The sequence below is a fragment of the Gorilla gorilla genome, chromosome 3 (assembly GCF_029281585.2).
Source record: "Gorilla gorilla gorilla isolate KB3781 chromosome 3, NHGRI_mGorGor1-v2.1_pri, whole genome shotgun sequence".
In the NCBI taxonomy this organism is placed as follows: Eukaryota; Metazoa; Chordata; class Mammalia; order Primates; family Hominidae; genus Gorilla; species Gorilla gorilla.
The window spans coordinates 95145354-95166095 of record NC_073227.2 but is presented as its reverse complement, the minus strand read 5'-3'; the positions used below and the strand labels follow the sequence as shown (position 1 = coordinate 95166095).

The 20742-nt window shown below is 38.2% G+C and overlaps 1 protein-coding gene and 1 pseudogene across 2 annotated transcripts in view; both read right to left on the bottom strand.

Annotated features, from left to right (window-relative positions):
* Positions 1-20742, bottom strand: part of PARM1 (prostate androgen-regulated mucin-like protein 1) — a 169216-nt gene that overhangs the window by 128689 nt on the left and 19785 nt on the right. The window lies entirely within an intron of this gene.
* On the bottom strand, positions 3319-19447 carry LOC115934306 (10 kDa heat shock protein, mitochondrial-like; annotated as a pseudogene).

Genomic DNA, 20742 nt, shown 5'->3' with positions numbered 1-20742 from the left:
TCAAAATCTGTTTTTCTCTTCATTTTCTTGTTTGTTTTATTTTGGCAAGATGCGTATGCAATAACAATAAAAAAAATAAGATAAAACGCAGTGGTATGTGCTGAATGTGTCCTCTAAAGAGCATGTATTGAAATTTCAATTCCTAATGCATTGTGTTGGGAGATGGGGCTTAATGAGAGATGATTAGGCCATGGGGGTGAAGTGAATGAAGTAATATTATTATCATGAGAATGGGTTTGATATAAAAGATCAACCCCTTTCTCTCTGTTGTGCCCACCTTTGCCCTTAGCCATGAGATGACACAACAAGAAGGCCTTCACGCAATGCCAGCCCCTTGATCTTGGCCTAAGTCTCCAGAAACATGTGCCAATAAATTCATGCTCATTATAATTTATGCAGTGTCTGGTATTTTGTTATAGTAGCACAGAACAAAGACAGGCAATACGTGTGACACTCAAAATGCTTCCAACCTATGCATTTTTCACTGTGATTTGTAGTGCACGGAGAAGCAGTGTGAAGCCATGAAAGTGCCATAGTCTCCGTCACAGCTACTCAACACTAACACTGCTGTTGTATGAAATTTGCCACAAGCAATAAAGAAATGACTGTAGCTCTGTTTCAGTACAGTTTTTGTTATAGAATCTGAAATTTGAATTTCAAATCATTTTCAGATGTTTTTAAATATTCTTTTGCGTTTTTCCAACCATTCTGAGGTCACAGGTTATACAAAAACAGATTTGGCCTGCTGGCCATAGTTTATCTACCCATGCTCTAGAGATTTCCATTTGATTTTGCTACATGTTCTGGATTAGTTCAATCCTGTAACAACTTCAATTATTAGCTTGGGGTTTCTTGAGCTAGTTAGTGTATATTCAAACTCCAAATCCATGTGATATTAGGGCTATGATTCTGATTTATGAGATAGACTATTTTCTGTATTTGTTTTGTTTCCTTTTTCACTATGGAGCTGAGCTGAGGTTTTTACAAATTACCTTCTGTCTCCTTTTACCATCAGGCATATTTTTTTCCTAACATAGCTTTTCATTTAAGCTCTAGCTACTTTTCAAAGGCCCTGACTTTATGAAAGTTCAGTTCCATTATTCCAACTTATTGAAGCCAAGTAAGTCCTTATCTTTTGTGTCTCATGTGGCCATTAAACCTAGGGCATCTACTGCTTCAACAACTGCTGGACACTCTAATTACAGCTCCATTCCCTGCTTTTTGGTAGCCCTAAAAATTTCCCTTGATTGTTTTCAAGTGTTTCTGTTTATTTATAAAAACTAATAGTTTATCCAGCACTTTAAAGATCTTTTGTAGGAGTAGGTATGGTTTTTCAGAATAACTAAGCCTCTATATTTATAGAAGTGAAAGTCCCTTGTATTTTCTTAGTTCTGTTTTTTCTTTCTCTTTTTTTGTTTTTCGTTTACTTTCTCTAACTCAATTTCTAATTTAAGCTTCCCATCTCATTACACTGGTTGAAAACTAACCTTAGTTATTATAAGTTACTCCTATCTTTCTGGATTTTTTATTAACCATAGCGGCGGAATCTTACACAATGCTAAAATCTGGAGTTTAAGTGACAGCATTTGGTTATCGAGTCATCTGTTCATTATGAAACGCTGTTTACTTCTGAGAATAAGTTATTCTCTGTAATACGGCTCTTCAGATCCAAGGGCTGTCTGCTAGGGTTTGAGTATAGAATTCCTTGCAAAGTTGCCTAGATTCCCACCAGTCATTTTATTGCTGAAGTATTCCAACTGCTATAGGGGCTACACTTACAAAGTAGGTCACAGATCTCCTTTGCATTTACACCCTGAGAACTCTCTGTTCTCACTATTCAACCTATCCTTGTAACATCAGGGATTTCTTGTTTTGGGGAAATCATATTCCTATCATGATTCTGGCTTAAATATGCTGTCTATAACCTAATTTTCTCCCAGCTTTAAGAATTAGCTGTTTAGAAACAAAGGCCTGGAAGATTTCCAAGCAATTTCTGATATTTTGCTATTCCACAACTCTTTCCTCCCTGCCCCTCTCCTCCAAGCTGGCAGTGAGAACTGAATCAATTTGTTTGAATGGAGACAGGATAAGAAAAAAGTACATCAATATTTTAAAAAGTATTTTAGCTTAAAATATTTTTCTGCTACATGTTTGAAAGGTAATGATAATCATTCTGACAAAAGCTGAGGGTGGTTGGAATAGGTCAGTGGCAGTCAAGATAGAGAGAAAAAAACAGATTTGAGATACATTTTAAGGTTAAAAGCAACAGGACTATTAACTAATGGCACGATGTGCAGTTGAGGGAGAGGCAAGAATCAAGTATGACTTCCAGATCATGCTGGACCAATTCTGGAGCTTTATTTATTGAGCTGTGGAATTCTGTGGAAATAAAGTATTTCAAGAACCCCTTTATATCCATTTTCCTACTTGAATTAGAATCATATTCTAAATGATTCAATAAATAGAGCGAATAACAGTTAAAGATGTAAATAACTAACGCTTATTCCTACCTTCTACCATCATTGATCCCCTACAAAATTCCACTGAGCGCTCAGTTTATATTTCAACTCTGGAAGATTTTGAAATGGATGAAAGAAATTATTAAATATCCTTTAACTGAAGGCATGCCAGTGTGCACTTTTGCTTTTACTAAATTATTTTACAACTTTGTAGAGTTGTAAACCTGTAGAAAATTCATAGTAATATAAATTATTTTAGTCTAAGATATGCAAATTTTGTGCAGTGGAGTACAATTAATTATCACCCTGTGGATAATGACTAGTTTTTATCAATTTTGCATCCATGTGTAAGCTTATTTCAGCATTTCTTCTCTGCCTACAAATGTATATTTCATGTTCTTCAAAGCACTTGTAATATCTCACTGGTTGCCTCATTTAACCAAGGAGTTAAATAAAACCCTTGACATGTATTATTGTTATTTTTTTGAGACAGGGTCTCACTTTGTTGCTCAGGCTGGAGTGCGGTGGTGCGATTATGACTCACTGCAGCTGTGACCTTCCAGGCTCAAGAGATTCTCCTTTCTCAGCCTCTCAAGTGGCAGGGACCACAGATGTGGGGCACCACACTGGCTAATTTTTACTAACAGTTTTGTAAAGATGAGGTCTCACCATGTTGCTCAGGCTGGGTTTGAACTCCAGCTCAAGTGATCCTCCTGGACTGTATTCATTTTTCTTTTAGTTTAGCTATTATTAGTTTATTACAAAAGAGAGATGTAGAAATTATTTACATAATGAAAGACTTCAGAACTTTAGTGGAATGGGCAGCTTCACTATTATGCCATTTCAATGGTGATTTATTTCAGTCTGCATACTTTCCAAGAAAGTCACCATCTCTAAACCATCTCTAAATAAGAAATAATCCTTGTCTAAAGCACTTTGGTGCTTCCATATTCTGGGAAAATAACTTTATCTCCAACTTGGATGCTAACTGGTTGAATCTCTCCACCCTTTCTTTTAGAGACCAATCTAACAGCTACTACTGATGCATGTAATACTTTTCTTTGACATTTGTTCTGGAAGCATCATGCCTCCTTTGGCTACAGTTTCAGATGCAGTTCTTTCAACAAATACTCGGTCAAAGAGAGAAATAAACTTTCAAATGTTTGTTCTGCCAAGACTCCTGCATCAAAGCTCGTACTCTACATTCCTACTGCAGCTGCAAGAAAAGATCTGAAGTCAGGTTCTTGGGACAGGTAAAAAGACCAGCCACAGTGAATTCACTGCCCTCTGAAGTGAATTCAATTTTTGAATCATGATTTTTTTTCTTTAAAAACTGTTTTTGACAGATTAATCATAGTTTAAGATATGAATATCTTCTGTCTAAATTCCATTTAGAACAATAGAATTTTATATTAGGGTGGGCAAAAATTGTGAAGATTTTATTGTTTAATTTCTCATTTCACAGAGTGGTTAAGTGATATGTCCAAAATTATAGTTAACCATGTTCAGATTAAAATTCATACTTAGCTCAAACAATGACTAGTTCAGTACTCTTTTCAGTACACTCTTTAATTTAATGTAATTTCTTCTCCTTGCCTTTGTGAGTTTAGGTAATACATAAAGAAGTAGTGAGCCAGGCATGGTGGCTCACACCTGTAATCCCATCACATTGGGAGGCTGGGGCAGGTGGATCACCTGAGGTCAGGAGTTTGAGACTAGCCTGGCCAACATGGTGAAACGCTGTCTCTACTAAAAATACAAAAATTAGCCAGGCATGGTGGCACACACCTGTAGTCCCAGCTACTTGGGAGGCTGAGGCAGGGGAATCGCTTGAACCCGGGAGGTGGAGGTTGTAGTGAGCCGAGATTGTGCCACTGCACTCCAGCCTGGGTGACAGAGTGAGACCCCATGTCAAAAAAAAAAAAAAAAAAAAAAAAGTAGTAGACCAGTTGCTTCAGAAAAACAAATTTAAGCTCTAATAACTTTGTGTGTGTGTCTTCAGGACAAATTATGTATTTGAAAAGCACAGAAAAAGTTTAACTTTGAGGCTGAGAAAAACAAAACCAAACCAGCAGATCGAATAATACATTTTCATTGTAGGAAAACACTGTTTACAGGGCTAACACAACAGGTTTAGAGACTCTAAATTCTGTCAATATGACCTTTTTCTTGGTTGTTTTTGAGCAAAAAAAAATCTATTAGAGTTATAAATGCTGACATTTTTACAGTTAATTTACAAATTTTATTCTACTTATTAGTCAAATTTCAGTAATTTTTAAAGTTTTTGGATAATATTTAGACCCATATACAGAGCAAGTTAAACATATTAGGACATTTAAAACTGTAATGTTGGAAAAGAGAAGATGGCTGAATAGGAACAGCTCCAGTCTGCAGCTCCCAGCGAGATCAATGCAGAAAGTGGGTGTTCTCTGCATTTCCAACTGAGGTACCTGGCTTATCTCATTGGGATTGGTTAGACAGTGGGTGCAGCCCATGGAGGGTGAATTGAAGCAGGGTGTGGTGTCACCTCACCTGGGAAGTGCAAGGGGTTGGGGAACTCCCTCCCTTAGCCAAGGGAAGCCATGAGGGACTGTGGCATGAGGAACAGTGCATTCTGGCCCAGATACTACACTTTTCCCACTGTCTTTGCAACCTGCAGACCAGGAGATTCCCTCGGGTACCAACACGACCAGGACCCTGGGTTTCAAGCACAAAACTGGCGGCTGTTTAGGCAGACACTGAGCTAGCTGCAGGAGTTTTTTTTTCCACACCCCAGTGGCGCTTGGAACGCCAGTGAGACAGAACCGTTCACTCCACTGGAAAGGGCTGAAGCCAGGAAGCCAAGTGGTCTAGCTCAGCAGATCCCACCTTCATGGAGCCCAGCAAGCTAAAATCCACTGGCTTGAAATTCTCACTGCCAGCACAGCATTCTGAAGTCAACCTGTGGTGCTCAAGCTTGGTAGGGGCAGGAGGGTCCACCATTACTGAGGCTTGAGTAGGTGGTTTTCCCCTCACAATGTAAACAAAGCTGCTGGAAAGAGTGAACTTGGTGGAGCCTACTGCAGCTAGGCAAATCTGCAGTAGCCAGGCTGCCTCTCTTGATTCCTCCTCTCTGGACAGGGCATCTCTGAAAGAAAGGCAGCAGCCCCAGTCAGAGGCTTATAGATAAAACTCCCATCTCCCTGGGACAGAGCACCTGAGGGAAGGGGTGCCTAAGGGCACAGTTTCAGCAGACTTAACTATTCCTGCCTGCCGGCTCTGAAGAGAGCAGTGGATCTCCCTAGCACAGTGCTTGAGTTTTGCTAAGAGACAGTCTGCCTTCTCAAGTGGATCCCTGACCCCCATGTCTCCTGACTGGGAGACACCTCCCAGCAGAGGTCAACAGACACCTCACACAGGAGCCTGGAACACCAGCGAGACAGAACCATGGCTGGCATATGGCAGGTGCCTATTTGGGAAGATGCTTCCAGAGGAAGGAACAGACAGCAATCTTTGCTGTTCTGCAGCCTCCACTGGTGATACCCAGGCAAATGGGGTGTGGAGTGGACATCCAGCAAACTCCAGCAGACCTGCAGCAGAGAGGCCTGACTGTTAGAAGGAAAACTAACAAAGAGAAAGGAATAGCATCAACATGAACAAAAAGGACATCTACACAAAGACCACATCCGAAGGTCACCAACATCAAAGACCAAAGGTAGATAAACCCATGAAGATGAGGAAAAACCAGAGCAAAATGGCTGAAAATTCCCAAAATGAAAATGCCTCTTCTCCTCCAAAGGATACAACTCCTTACCAGCAAAGGAACAAAACTGGATAGAGAATGAGTTTGATGAATTGGCAGAAGTAGGCTTCAGAGGGTGAGTAATAACAAGCTCCTCCGAGCTAAAGGAGCATGTTGTAACACAATGCAAGAAAGCTAAGAACCTTGAAAAAAAGTTAGAGGAATTGTTAACTAAAATAACCAGTTTAGAGAAGAACATAAATGACCTGATGGAGCTGAAAAACACAGCACGAGAACTTTGTGAAGCATACACAAGAATCAATAGCTGAATCGATCAAGCGGATCAACTTAAGTAAAGCATGAAGACAAGATTAGAGAAAAAAGAATGAAAAGGAACAAACAAAGCCTCCAAGAAATATGGGACTATATGAAAAGACCAAACCTATGTTTGATTGGTGTACCTGAGAGTGACAGGGAGAATGGAAGCAAGCTGGAAAACACTCTTCAGGGTGTTATACAGGAGAACTTCCACAACCTAGCAAGACATTCAAATTCAGGAAATATGAGAACACCACAAAGATACTCCTCGAGAAGAGCAACCCCAAGACACATACTCCTCAATTTCGCCAAGGTTGAAATGAGGGAAAAAATGTTAAGGACAGCCAGAGAGAAAGGTTGAGTTACCCACAAAGGAAGCCCATCAGACTAACAGTGGATCTCCCTGCAGAAACCCTACAAGCCAGAAGAGAGTAGGGGCCAATATTCAATATTCTTAAAAAAAAAAAAAGAATATTCAACCCAGAATTTCATATCCAGCCAAACTAAGCTTCATAAGCGAACGGGAAATTAAATCCTTTTCAGACAAGCAAATGCTGAGGGATTTTATTACCACTAGGCCTGCCTTACAAGGGGTCCTGAAGGAAACACTAAATATGGAAAGGAAAAACCAGTACCAGCCACTGCAAAAACATATCAAATTGTAAAGACCATAGGCACTATGAAGAAACTGCATCAACTAACGGGCAAAATAACCAGCTAGCATCATAATGACAGGATCAAATTCACACATAACAATATTAACCTTATATATAAATGGGTTAAATGCCCCAATTAAAAGACACAGACTGGCAAATTGGATAAAGAGTCAAGACCCATCAGTGTGCTGTATTTGGGAGACCCATCTCACATGCAAAGACACACATAAGCTCAAAATAAAGGGATGGGGGAATATTTAACAAGCAAATGGAAAACAATAAAAAGCAGAGGTTGCAATCATAGCCTCTGATAAAAGTGACTTTAAACCAACAAAGATCAAAAGAGACAAAGAAGGGCATTACATAATGGTAAAGGGACCAATGGAACCAGAAGAGCTAACTATCCTAAATATATATGCACCCAATACAGGAGCACTCAGATTTATAAAGCAAGTTCTTAGAGACCTACAAAGAGACTTAGACTCCCACACAATAATAGTGGGAGACGTTAACATCCCACTGTCAATATCAGACAGATCTATGAGACAGAAAATTAACAAGGATGGACTTGAATTTAGCTCTGGACCAAGCAGACCTAATAGACATCTGCAGAACTCTCCACCCCAAATCAACAGAATATACATTCTTCTCAGCAACACATCACACTTATTCTACAATTGCCCACATAATTGGAAGTAAAACACTCCTCAGAAAATGTAAAAGAACGGAAATCATAACAAACAGTCTCTCAGGCCACAGTGCAATCAAATTAGAACTCAGGATTAAGAAACTCACTCAAAACCACAAAAGTACATGGCAACTAAACAACCTGCTCCTGAAAGACTACTAGGTAAATAACAAAATGAAGGCAGAAATAAATAAGTTCTTTGAAACCAATGAGAACAAAGATACAATGTACTAGAATCTTTGGGACACAGCTAAAGCAATGTTTAGAGGGAAATTTATAGCACTAAATATCCACAGGAGAAAGTGGGAAAGATCTAAATTTGACACCCTAACATCCCAATTAAAAGATCTAGAGAAGCAAGAGCAAACAAATTCAAAAGCTAGAAGACAAGAAATAACTAAGATCAGAGCAGAACTGAAGGAGATAGAGACACAGAAAACCCTTCAAAAAATCATTGAATCCAGGAAGATTATCAAAATAGATAGAACTCCAGCTAGACTGATAAAGAAGAAAAGAGAGAAGAATCAAATAGATACAATAAAAAATGATAAAGGGGATATCGCCAATGATCCCACGGAAATACAAACTACCATCACAGAGTACTATAAACAGCTCTATGCAAATAAACTGGAAAATCTAGAAGAAATGGATAAATTCCTCAACACATACACCTTCCCACGACTAAATCAGGGAAGAAGTCAGATCCCTGAAGAGACCAATAACAAGTTCTGGAATTGAGTCAGTAATTAATAGCCTACCAACCAAAAAAAGTCCACGACCAGATGGATTCACAGCTGAATTCTACCAGATATACAAAGAGGAGCTGGTACCATTCCTTCTGAAACTATTCCAAACAACAGAGAAAGAAGGACTCCTCTATAACTCATTTTATGAGGTCAACATCATCCTGATACCAAAACCTGGAAGAGCCACCACAAAGAAAGAAAATTTCAGGCCAATACCCCTGATGAACTTTGATGCAAAAATCCTCAATAAAATACTGGCAAACCAAATCCAGCAGCACATCAAAAAGCTTATCCACCACGTCCAAGACGGCTTCATACCTGGGATGCAAATCTCATTCTACATACACAAATCAATAAATGTAATCCATCACATAAAACCAATGACAAAAACCGTGATTCTCTCAATAGATGCAGAAAAGGCCATCGACAACATTCAACACCCCTTCATGCTAAAAACTCTCAGTAAACTAGGTATTGATGGAACATATCTCAAAATAGTAAGAGATATTTATGACAAACCCACAGCCAATATCATACTGAATGGGCAAAAACTGGAAGCATTCCCTTTCAAAACTGGCACAAGACAAGGATGCCATCTCTCACCACTCCTATTCAACATAGTACTGCAGGTTCTGGCCAGGGCAATCAGACAAGAATAAGAAATAAAGGGTATTCAAATAGAAAGAGAGGAAGTCAAATTGTCTCTGTTTGCAGATGACATGATTGTATATTTAGAAAACCCCATCATCTCAGCCCAAAATATCCTTAAGCTGATAAGCAACTTCAGCAAAATCTCAGGATACAAAATCAATGTGCAAAACCCACGAACATTCCTATACACCAATAATAAACAGAGAGCCAAATCATGAGTCAACTCCCCTTCACAACTGCTACAAAGAGAATAAAATACCTAGGAATCCAACTTACAAGGGATGTGAAGGACCTCTTCAAGGAGAACTACAAACCACTGTTCAACGAAATAGGAGAGGACACAAAAAATGGAAAAAACTTCCATGCTCATAGGTAGGAAGAATTGATATCGTGAAGAATGCTCATGGATAGGAAGAATCAATATCGTGAAGATTGCCATAGTGCCCAAAGTAATTTATACATTAATACTATCCCCATCAATCTACCATTGACTTTCTTCAAAGAATTAGAAAAAAATTACTTTAAATTTCATACGGAACCAAAAAGCCCATATAGCCAAGACAATCCTAAGCAAAAAGAACAAAGCTGGAGACATCAAGCTACCTCACTTCAAACTATAATACAAGGCTACAGTAACCAAAACAGCAAGACACTGGTACCAAAACAGATATATAGACCAATAGAACAGAACAGAGGCCTCAGAAATAATGCCACACATCTACAGCCATCTGATCTTTGACAAACCTGACAAAAAAAACAATGGGGAAAGGATTCTCTATTTAATAAATGTTGTTAGGAAAACTGGCTAGCCATATGCAGAAAACTGAAACTGGATCCCTTCCTTACACCTTATACAAAAATTCACTCAATATGGATTAAAGACTTAAACATGAGACCTAAAACCATAAAAACTCTAGAAGAAAACCTAGGCAATACCATTCAGGACATAGGCATGGGCAAAGACCTCATGACTAAAACACCAGAAGCAATGGCAACAAAAGCCAAAATTGACAAATGGGATCTAATTAAACTAAAGAGCTTTTCCACAGCAAAAGAAACTATCATCAGTGTGAACAGGCAACTTACAGAATGGGAGAAAAATTTTGCAATATATTCATCTGACAAAGGGCTAATATCCAGAATCTACAAAGAATTTAAACAAATTTACAAGAAAATATGAACAACCCAATCAAAAAGTGGGTGAAGGACATTAACAGACATTTCTTGAAAGAAGACATTTATGTGGCCAACGAACATATAAAAAAAAGCTTGTCATCACTGATCATTAGAGAAATGGAAATCAAAACCACAGTATGATACCATCTCACACCAGTTAAAATGGCAATCATTAAAAAGTCAGCAGACAACAGATGCTGGAGAGGACGTGAAGAAATAGGAACGCTTTTACACTGTTGGTGGGAGTGTAAATTAGTTCAACCATTGTAGAAGATAGTGTGGTGATTCCTCAAGGATCTAGAACCAGAAATACCATTTGACCCAGAAATCCCATTACTGGGTATGTACCCAATGGATTATAAATCATTCTACTATAAAGACACATGCACACATATGTTTATTGCAGCACTGTTCACAATAGCAAAGATTTGTAATCAACCCAAATGCCCATCAATGATAGACTGGATAAAGAAAATGTGGCACATTTACACCATGGAATATTATGCAGCCATAAAAAAGATGAGTTCATGCCCTTTGCAGGTACATGAATGAAGCTGGAAACCATCATTCTCAGCAAACTAACACAGGAACAGAAAACCAAACACTGCATGTTCTCACTCATAAGTGGGAGTTGAACAATGAGAACACATAAACACAGGGAGGGGAAAATCACATACTGGGGCCTGTCAGCAGTTGGGGCACTAGAGGAGGGATGGCGTTAGGAGAAATACCTAATGTAGATGACGGGTTGATGTGTACAGCAAACCACCATGGCACGTGTATATCTATGTAACAAACCTGCACGTTCTGCACATGTATCCCAGAACTTAAAATATATATTTAAAAAACTGTAATATTATAAGCTTAATATTTTTCTTTTTCTTTTAGGTATTTCTGTTTTCAGGCTTACTGAAAACAAAAAACCTCCCTGAATTCTTGAACAATTCCTTTAACTATAATAAATTAAATTTGAGTTATTCAAGAACTCAGAGAAATTTTTGTTTTTTTAAAATATATAACATATAAACTAAAATCTTTCTATTTAAAATCACCAATGTAAATTACAAATCTCTGCATTTTAAAATAGAATTATAAGAATTATTTTACTAATAGGTCACATTTTCTGAAGTGCTAGAAGTACATAAATTACAAAATATGAAGAGATTACTAAATCACAAAAATATTTTTATTATGGATTTTTTTTATAGTTTTGGTTCTCTGAAGTATTTTTATACTTAATTTTAAATCTTCCTGGTTTTAAAATATGTTTACCCACCCCAAAAATATTTACCAAATCTCAAGACATTTTGGGGATATTTCCTCAAATGTGTAATAACTAAAAGATATTAGCTGAGGTAATGACTGGATTCTTGTCTGCAATACTGATGAAACTCCAATTATCTGAAGGATTTCATAATGTAAAGACTTAGTCTCCTAGTCCATGCAGTTCACTTCCCTGCTTTGCTCATGGATGTCTCTATACCCACTGAAGAGGGCTCCTGAATTTGGCTCTTCTTTGCCAGTTAAAATGGCTGTAAATCCTTTACACTTGAGAGGCCTTCTTTCATATTTGTCTATGCGGTAAAATTGTTCAACTGTAAAAAATGCCATCCAGTTGAATCCTGAAAATCTTGTCTTTGAATGACTGTTTAATCACAAATGTTAAAGTCTTTCTATCACCAGATTCCTGAGTTTCAAGCCACAGAAACTGATTCCAGTTAATTTAAGCAAAAAAATGTGTTCATTTGACAGATAGCTCAAAATGGAAAGAAAAGTGAAACATCAAGCCTCAGGAACTAGCAACCCTCCAGAAAAAGGAGAGCAGGAATGAAAGGACTGTTTTTTTTAATGAGTCCTGTCAGAATATTCAAGAATTATCTTCATCCATTTTAGTTGCTAAATTATCCATAAAAGATTAAAAATCTTGAGCAAATGAGTCTGATTAGCCTAACTTGTGTTAAGTGCCACCCCTTGCCCAAGAAGCTCCCCAAAGGAGAACAGATGCCAATACTAGATGAATAAGAAATGGATGAGGCTAAAGAGCCTTCCTGGGATAGAAATTGTTTGCATATCTCTGTTGCCTTCAAGCTAATGAAGATATACCCTTCTGGGTAATCACTGGATGCCAGTAGTGTTGTAAACCCAATCTCAATATGTAACCAATTTTGATGTTATTTTCATCCTAGACAGATCTTATGGTAGAAAGCAAACTTAACAGCAGTGTAACTTTTCTACTAAAATTGACTCCCACATCACTTAATCCTTAAATTAGTAACAAGTCACTTGTCTGGAAGGAAAATAAGGCCACATAAATTATCGGGTCAACCCAGCTGTGCTGATGAGCACAATAAATCTGCCCCCTGAAGCAATCAGGGTGCAAGAGGTCACTGGTGGTGAAACGAATAGATGTTTCTTCATTGCATCAACAGCCATTAGATGGGAGCAGAACATATTGATTATTCAGGAGAGCAGAAATAGTCAACATAGTAGTCACCATCACAGAATCAGCATCCCCACTACAAGTTCAACTTATTAAATCAGTGTGCCCTCACAAGAATGTCATCTTGTGGAAATATAATTCTACTGCCATTTCCCTATAGTACTTCCAAGTAAAGATTATGGTCTTCAGTGAATTTGTTTTGACTGTTACATGCAAAATTTTTTTCTGTTTATTCCATCTGTCATTTGAGTATATGCTTGCAATTATTTAGGTAATATTCTGTGCTTATAAAACATCCAAAGAGATTAACTAGTAATCCTTGTCTTTAGATGTAGCAAGAATTCCTTAAAATCAATTAAAGATCCTTGTATTATTTCTTCCCTTTGATGCTAATTAAAAAAAAACCCACTAAGCTATAGTTTAAAGCCCAGCACTGTTCTATTTTAAATTATTTATATTTAAAAATACTATTTCAAAGCTATTTCTGAGTATGCAGTCATGCTACCTTAGATTACAATACTTATAATTAAATAAGAGTAGGCTTGGTGATTAGAAGAGAATTTTGGCAGTCAAGGCAACATTAAAAATACTCAGATCATTTTGTTATATGTAAAATTTTGACATACTATTTAATAAAGCTATATAATAATGTAAGAAAGCTATAAAAACTTCAAGAAATTTAAGAAGGAGTTTGTAGACTTTACTTTTGATAATTCAAATCAGTGCAAGAAAGGTCTTATTAGGGCCATAATTTCATAGGCAAAATGAAGTAGAAGTCTGCATAATTAGCAAGTGATGTACAGATCAGGGGACTGGAGTGTACTTTAGCTTGAGTTGTCTGGATTGGCTCATTATATATATTTGTGGCCAGTTTTATGTAAGGTGTCCAGTAAAAATTTGAACTCTCCTTTTCACATATGGTATTGTCACTGGAAGGAGGGTGTCCAGAAAAAGACTCCATTTTTCAGCACCTCCTTTTTGCTTCCAGATAATAATTAGTGCTTTTGAAGGGAATGTGACCAGAAGTTGTCTATCTGTGCCCCTTCCAGGCTGAGACTTGTAAGAAGCAGAAGAGGCTTCTCTACTTTGTTCTCTCCCTCTCTCCCCAAGATAGGAGGAGTCTGGGCTCTCTTTTCCATGGAGAAGACAGTGTCTCTCCCCAACTAAGAAAACCTGTAGTAAATTATCATATGACCAAGCAACCAACATCTGTTGCATTAAGCCACTGAAATTTTGGGGTTTGTTATCAAACCTAGTGTTACTCTGATTAATATAGCATGATAATATAGCAAGATACGTGTGTGATCTTTCAATCTGTCTCTATATCCATCTATTTGTCTATCCATCTATTCATTCAACAAATATTTCTTTTGAGGTTTTTTTTATGTTCCAGGCACTATGCTAGGCATCAGCAATGAAAGATGAGCAGGATCCCCTTTTGTTTATAGAGTAGGGGATGGATTAATTGGAATGAATGGGAGGAAGGGGCATGAGAAGACAGATACCCCAAAACATCCTTTGTAAATATGATGAGTAAAAAGAGAATTACAGGAACCTCATTCAACCCAGGGAGTCAGAAAGGCCTTTCTGTAAATTAGGCGTTTGAGTAGGAATGAGCCAGACAGGAGCGAGCTGAGAATTGAGGGGGTGGGAGCCAGAGAATTCTAAGCAGAGTGAGCAGCATGTGTAAAAGCCCTCCAACTAAGGAAAAATGTATGAGTCAGCAACCAAAAGAATATAGTGGCTAAAATCATTTACAGTATTCTTTAGTAAACAAGCAAATTAAAGCACCAACAGTTTCTAAGTTGTTTGGCATAATGGCTCTTTCCAGTCAGATGCTGGTTTCAGTGCTATTGGAAATGTGAAACTAATGATAGAAGTTGGTATGGACTGATTAGCTGCATCTTTCTTCTGTAAGCCATCCTATTGCTGTGTCAGGCTAGGAACAAGCCAGCTAATTATGAACAGACTTTTAGCAGCTGTCTTTTATTGGTGTGGCAATGTTGCATCTCTGATTCCCCAGAATTATCTGTTTTAAGTATTTTGTCCTATTATTTTTTCATATAAATGCACCTCCAAATCAGAAGCCAAATTGGTCATGTTGATTTTACTTTCTTCTTCCGCTTTCTCATCCTTTTCTCCCCCTCCTTCTCTCCTTTCTCTTCCTCCTTCTTCCGGAAAGATGTCTTTGAGAAAAAATTACTATAGGCCAAAAACATATTGTAATACTGTATTGTACATCAATAGAAACTCATGATGAACAAAAACATAGTAAACAAGGAACCACAGAAGTCCTTATTTCACCCACTATCTAGGAGCCTTGTATGACTTTGTATTAGATATAGTAATAAAAAATACTTCTTCTTGAGACTTCTCTTTCTCTTCACTGACACATTATCTTTTTGGGCATTGGTTTCCTCATGTAAAAAACAGGCATAGAACTCAAAGTAGAAGTAAGTCCATTTGGCAAACATCCATGCTGAATACTGTACTATAGTATTTAGTTTTGCAGCCTATAGAAGCACAAAGTAGCTGAAAGATTTGTCTCTAAGAAGATAGTCAAGATGAATTTTATTAGATCTGGATTAGGTTTTGGTAATGAAGAGAAACCAGTTGAATACCTCCTACCAGCCTAAGTGAGAACTACTTACCAGAGAGGTCTCTTCTGTTTCCTTCTAGCTTTGTGTATAAAAACAAAAGCAATAGTTGTAACAGCTACCAGTGATTACATTCCTATTACGTTCCAGATCCCATTGCATTGAATTTCTCCAACAAAGCAGGTTGTTTAGACAGCACTGTTTTGATGCAGCTTGGGTCAGGAATAGGCTGAAGCTCAGTAACAGGATGACATCTTCTGCTCTAGCTACTTTCAGTCAATGTTACTATTTTTGATTGCATAAAAAATGCTTTTTTGGTTTTATTATTTCCATTTTATAGATGAAGAAACTAAGACTCTGAAAAGTTAAATGGCTTTCCCCAAAGTCCCTCACCTGGTGAGCCACAGAGCCCAGAAAGTTCCTGATATAGTTTGGCTCTGCATCCCCACCCAAATCTCGTGTTGAATTGTAATCCCCAGTGTTGGAGGAGGGGCCTGGTGGGAGGTGATTGGATCATGGGGCGGACTTCCCCCTTGCTGTTCTTGTGATAGTGAGTGAGTTTGCATGAGATCTGGTTGTTTAAATGTGTGTAGAACCTCCCCATTCTTCCTCTTCCTTCTGATCCAGCCATATAGGACGTGCCTGCTTGGCCTTCGCCTTCTCCCATGATTGTAAGTTTCCTGAGGTCTCCCCAGCCATGCATCCTGTACAGCCTCCAGAACTGTGAGCCAATCAAAACTCTTTTCTTTATAATTACCCAGTATCAGGTCATTCTTTTTTTTTTTTTTTTTTTTTTTTTGAGACGGAGTCTTGCTTTGTCGCCCAGGCTGGAGCACAGTGGCGCGATCTCGGCTCACTGCAAGCTCCACCACCCGGGTTCACGCCATTCTCCTGCCTCAGCCTCCCGAGTAGCTGGGACTACAGGCGCCCACTACCACGCCCGGCTAATTTTTTGTATTTTTAGTAGAGACGGGGTTTCACCGTATCAGGTCATTCTTTACAGTAATGTGAGAACAGAATAATATAGTTCCTAAGTCCTTGCTCTTTCCTTCAGCAGTTCTGCTTCTTGCAGCTGCCATTTTCAAGAGCCATCATTTATCAAGGTCTCCTGGTACCACTGTCCCTCTGTTATGTGCTCCATACATATGCAATCTGATTTAATTCCTCCTCATCTGGAACTGCAGGAACTGGGGTGAACCAGGGCAGCTGCCAGCTCTGGAGTTATTTTCTGTCTTCTCTGGCCTCTTTGCTGCACTCCATGACCTTACAATCTGGGCTTTTAAGTCAAATAACCTTTTCAACTTGGCTACTTTAGGTTTCTTTTGCTGGGATTTGGCAACGTAGCTTCCGCCTGAGCTTCTTGGCTCTCTAACCCATGGTGTGATTGCTCTGGATTTGATTTTGGATTCCCCATTCGTGGCTTGGGAGGGCTTCTCTCATCCCAGAACACGGAGACAAGACTCCCAGCCCCAGGTCACTGCCTCCTGTCCATCATCCTAGACCCCAAGGCCCCCTTCCTTACTTCCCTGGACTTGCCAGAGGAGGGAGCAAGAACAGACTGGTGAAATAGAAAGAGAATGAACTGGTAGTCAAAGTATTTAATCTTTCCAGAATTCCACTTCTTATTTATAAAATAAAATAATAATACCCAGTTTACTAGATTATTTTGAGGATTAAATAGACAATGATTTTACATGGATTCAGCATATAGCAGGCACTCAATAAATAACGATTATTGTTGGAATCACATTAAAAGAGTTCACATTTTTAAGGTGATTAACACTGAGCTTGGAACATAATAAACTTTACCCAAAGGTGAGCTATCAATCAAACCCCAGGGTCTAAAAGGGATCTTTGAGGTAACCAAGTTCATCTCTTATTTTATTATACTGGGAACTATTCTTTATGGAAATCTAACTATGACCCTTACTTCTCTGTTTTCAGTTAGTAATTATAGTAACAAAATGTCTGTATTGTTGAATAGTGTAGAGTTTTATAGGGAAAATGTCATACCATATTGTGAGACTTACATTTACACTAAATGCAGTAAGATTCAGCTACCTCAATAGAAACTACTTCTTTACTTACACCATTATTAAAGTAAAGTCACATGGTTTTTCACATTCGCATGTTATTTTACTTAAAGCACAATATGTCATATTTATAAGTCCTCTTTATTTAGACTAGTGAGGTTGGGAGCTGATCAGCATTAGTGAAAATTCTGGTTAATGGCTTATTTAAAAACAAATAAAAAAATTTTTTGAACTTACTTTGACTTACGGGTATAAATTACTAATTACTTAGAAACACATTTCTTTGTGGATTAAAAAACTTCAGTATTTTTCTTATTCAAATTATCACATATTCTGAATTTAATAAGTCAGTTAATAAAGTTTTATTATATATTCTTAAATTTCTTTGTGCTGTGGCTACTCTGAATTTTGGCAAGCACAACAAGAAACTTAACTATCAAGAGCTTGATTTAATAAATATCATGTTACATGAACATGATATCTTATAGCCTGAAAGGCCAACCAACCTAGTTTTAACTGGAACAACTAGAAATGAACCTCTCAAAGATGAAGTTTTTTTTTTTTTAATCCCGTCTTACTCCCTTTTTAACTATTCTAACAAGACATCTTCACTGCTTGAATTTTGATATCTGTGGTACAATACCACACTTTTTAATGAAAGGACAGGGAATGATACAATAAAATAGATACTTTAGCTTTGAGACACTGAATGTTTGAAGGAACAATGACCAAATCATATATGACAGCAGAACACTGACCCATAACCTCTGCAGCAACGAGTCCAGAACAGTCAGGACCTGGTCAGTCACTGCCAGCTTCTCTATTTTGTGTCCCTGCTTCCAAGTCTGGACCAACCAAGGAAAGCCAATGTACCCCCCAAAACAATCACATAAAATGCCTCACGTCCAGTTATCCTTTCTCCAGTTTCCCCATCCAAACAGCCTCCAAACAAATCATACCTGAAGCCATCTCTTTATTTTTTTTGCTACAAAACTTCCATATTCCCCCCTCTGTCTTTGAGTGTGTCCCAAACACATGATGATGCTGAGTCCTTTGCCATAGCAAGCTTTGAATATATACTCTCTGCTTGTTCACATCTGGGCAGTCTCTGTTTATTTGTGTTTCTTTGAAATCCCACTAAGATTCAGTATACACTGCTTAATGCTGTGGACCCAAGGCTCTGACCACGTGCAGTGCCCACAGAGGCCTCTGTGCTTTGCTGCTCATGGCTTGTCAAATCCATTCTGACACTGTAAGTCTGCACAGACCTGAACTCTGTTTCCTGTGCGTTGTGTTCCTTGCATATTTATTCACAGTTTGATGCCAAGTTGTCTTATTGTTTTCCGTTTGACATCTTTGGTAGAATCAAGTCATTTCTTTTCATCTCTTTTTGCTCTTTTTGTGCTTCCTGTTTGTATTGTGCAATCTAATAGTATTGTCTGTCATAAGGAGAATCAAACAGTAGAATACAGGCATAGGAGCTCCAGGCCTATTGTTCCAGGTGGCCTCACAGATTGGTGAGCTTGAAATTTTCATTGGACTGGCACCTGTTTGGACACACTATGCTATGAGTCTCCAATAAAACTGGATAAAGTTTTTCTTTTGCCTTGATTTCTGTTTGGAGAACTTGGCTTTGATTCAGAGAAAGCATTCTCACTAGCTTTCCACCTGCCAGTGAGAGGAAGGGGAAAGTAAGTTGTTGGATCTGCATTTAAAGGTGGTATGATGTTCTTTTTATGTGTCAAATTGATTGGACTAAGGGATGTCCAGATAGCTGGTAAAATATTTCTGAGTGTGTCTGTGAAGGTGTTGCTAGAATAAATTAGCATTCGAATGGTAGACTGAGTAAAGATTTCCCTCACCAATGTGGCTGGGTACTGTCCCACCCATTGGGGAACTGAATACAACAAAAAGCTGGAGGAAGGATGAATTCATTTTCCTTTCCTGAGTTGGGCCATCCATCGTTTCTTGCTACTAGACACTGGAGTTTATGGTTCTCAGGCCTTTGTACTCCACAGCTTACACCAGCAGCTACTTTCCTCCACCCATCAGTTCTTAGGCCTTTGGCCTCAGTTTGAATAACACCACTGCCGTTCCTGTTCTCCAGCTTAAAGACAGCAGATCACAGGACTTCTCAGCCTCCATAATTGTGTGAACCAATTTCTACACTAAATCTCCACATACATATTTATATATAGTATATCCTATTTATTCTGTTTCTCTGAAGAACCTTAAAAATACAGGTGGGACAACATCAGGTTGGAGAATTGAGACACAAAGCGTATAAGCATCATTTTTGCCTGACTGTTGGCTATCTGTCATTGAGTTGTCTAGGTTTAAATCTTTTGCTCTTACAGGAAAAATTTCTATGTCTTACATGTACTCTCATTATTTATGCTACCATATCTCTAAATTGTATAACTTCATCAAGGGTCCTTTGAACCTTCAGTGACCACTCGGGGGAATATTTGATCTGAACAGAATTGTTTATTTAAGGCATAACTTAGAAAAGAAAGGAAACAAGATTATTCAGGCACAATGTGCAGTATTTTTTATTATTATGTAACAACATATAGGGCATGATCTCTCTAAGGATGGAAAAACATCCTCTCCTGATAAAGACTATCCAAATTTATCCTAGATTGCTCACAAAATGACAATTGGAGGACTACTAGGTTTAACTGGATATTGCAGACAATGGATGCAAAGGTTTTCTGAAATTTTGACACTTCTTTGTGAAGTGACTGAGTCCTTAGTAAGAGACTCTGTCCTCTGGGAGCCCAAATAGGAACAGGTCTTCTGTAACTTGAGAACTCTCTTCAACAGTGTCCTTTCCTAGGCATCTTTATTAGTTTCCTAAATATTCCATAACAAAAGTACCATAAAATACTTTGGATGACTTAAAACGACAGAAATTTATTGTTTCAGCCTATTGTCTGCAGGCTAGAAGTGTGAAATCAAGGCATCAAGACTATGTGCTCTCTGAAACCTGTAGGAGACACTCCTTCTTTGCTATTCCTAACTTCCGGTATTTTCTAGCAATCCTTGACATTCGTAGGCTTGTAGATGCATCACTCCAATCTCTGCCTCTGATGTCATATGGCCATATTTTCCCTGTGGCATCTTCTTATCTTATAAGGGGTTTAGTCAGGTTGGATTAAAGGCCCACTGTATCCCAGTATGACCTCATTTTAATTTAACTAATTACATCTGCAACCACTGTATTTCAAAGTTAGGTCATGTTCTGAGGTACAGAG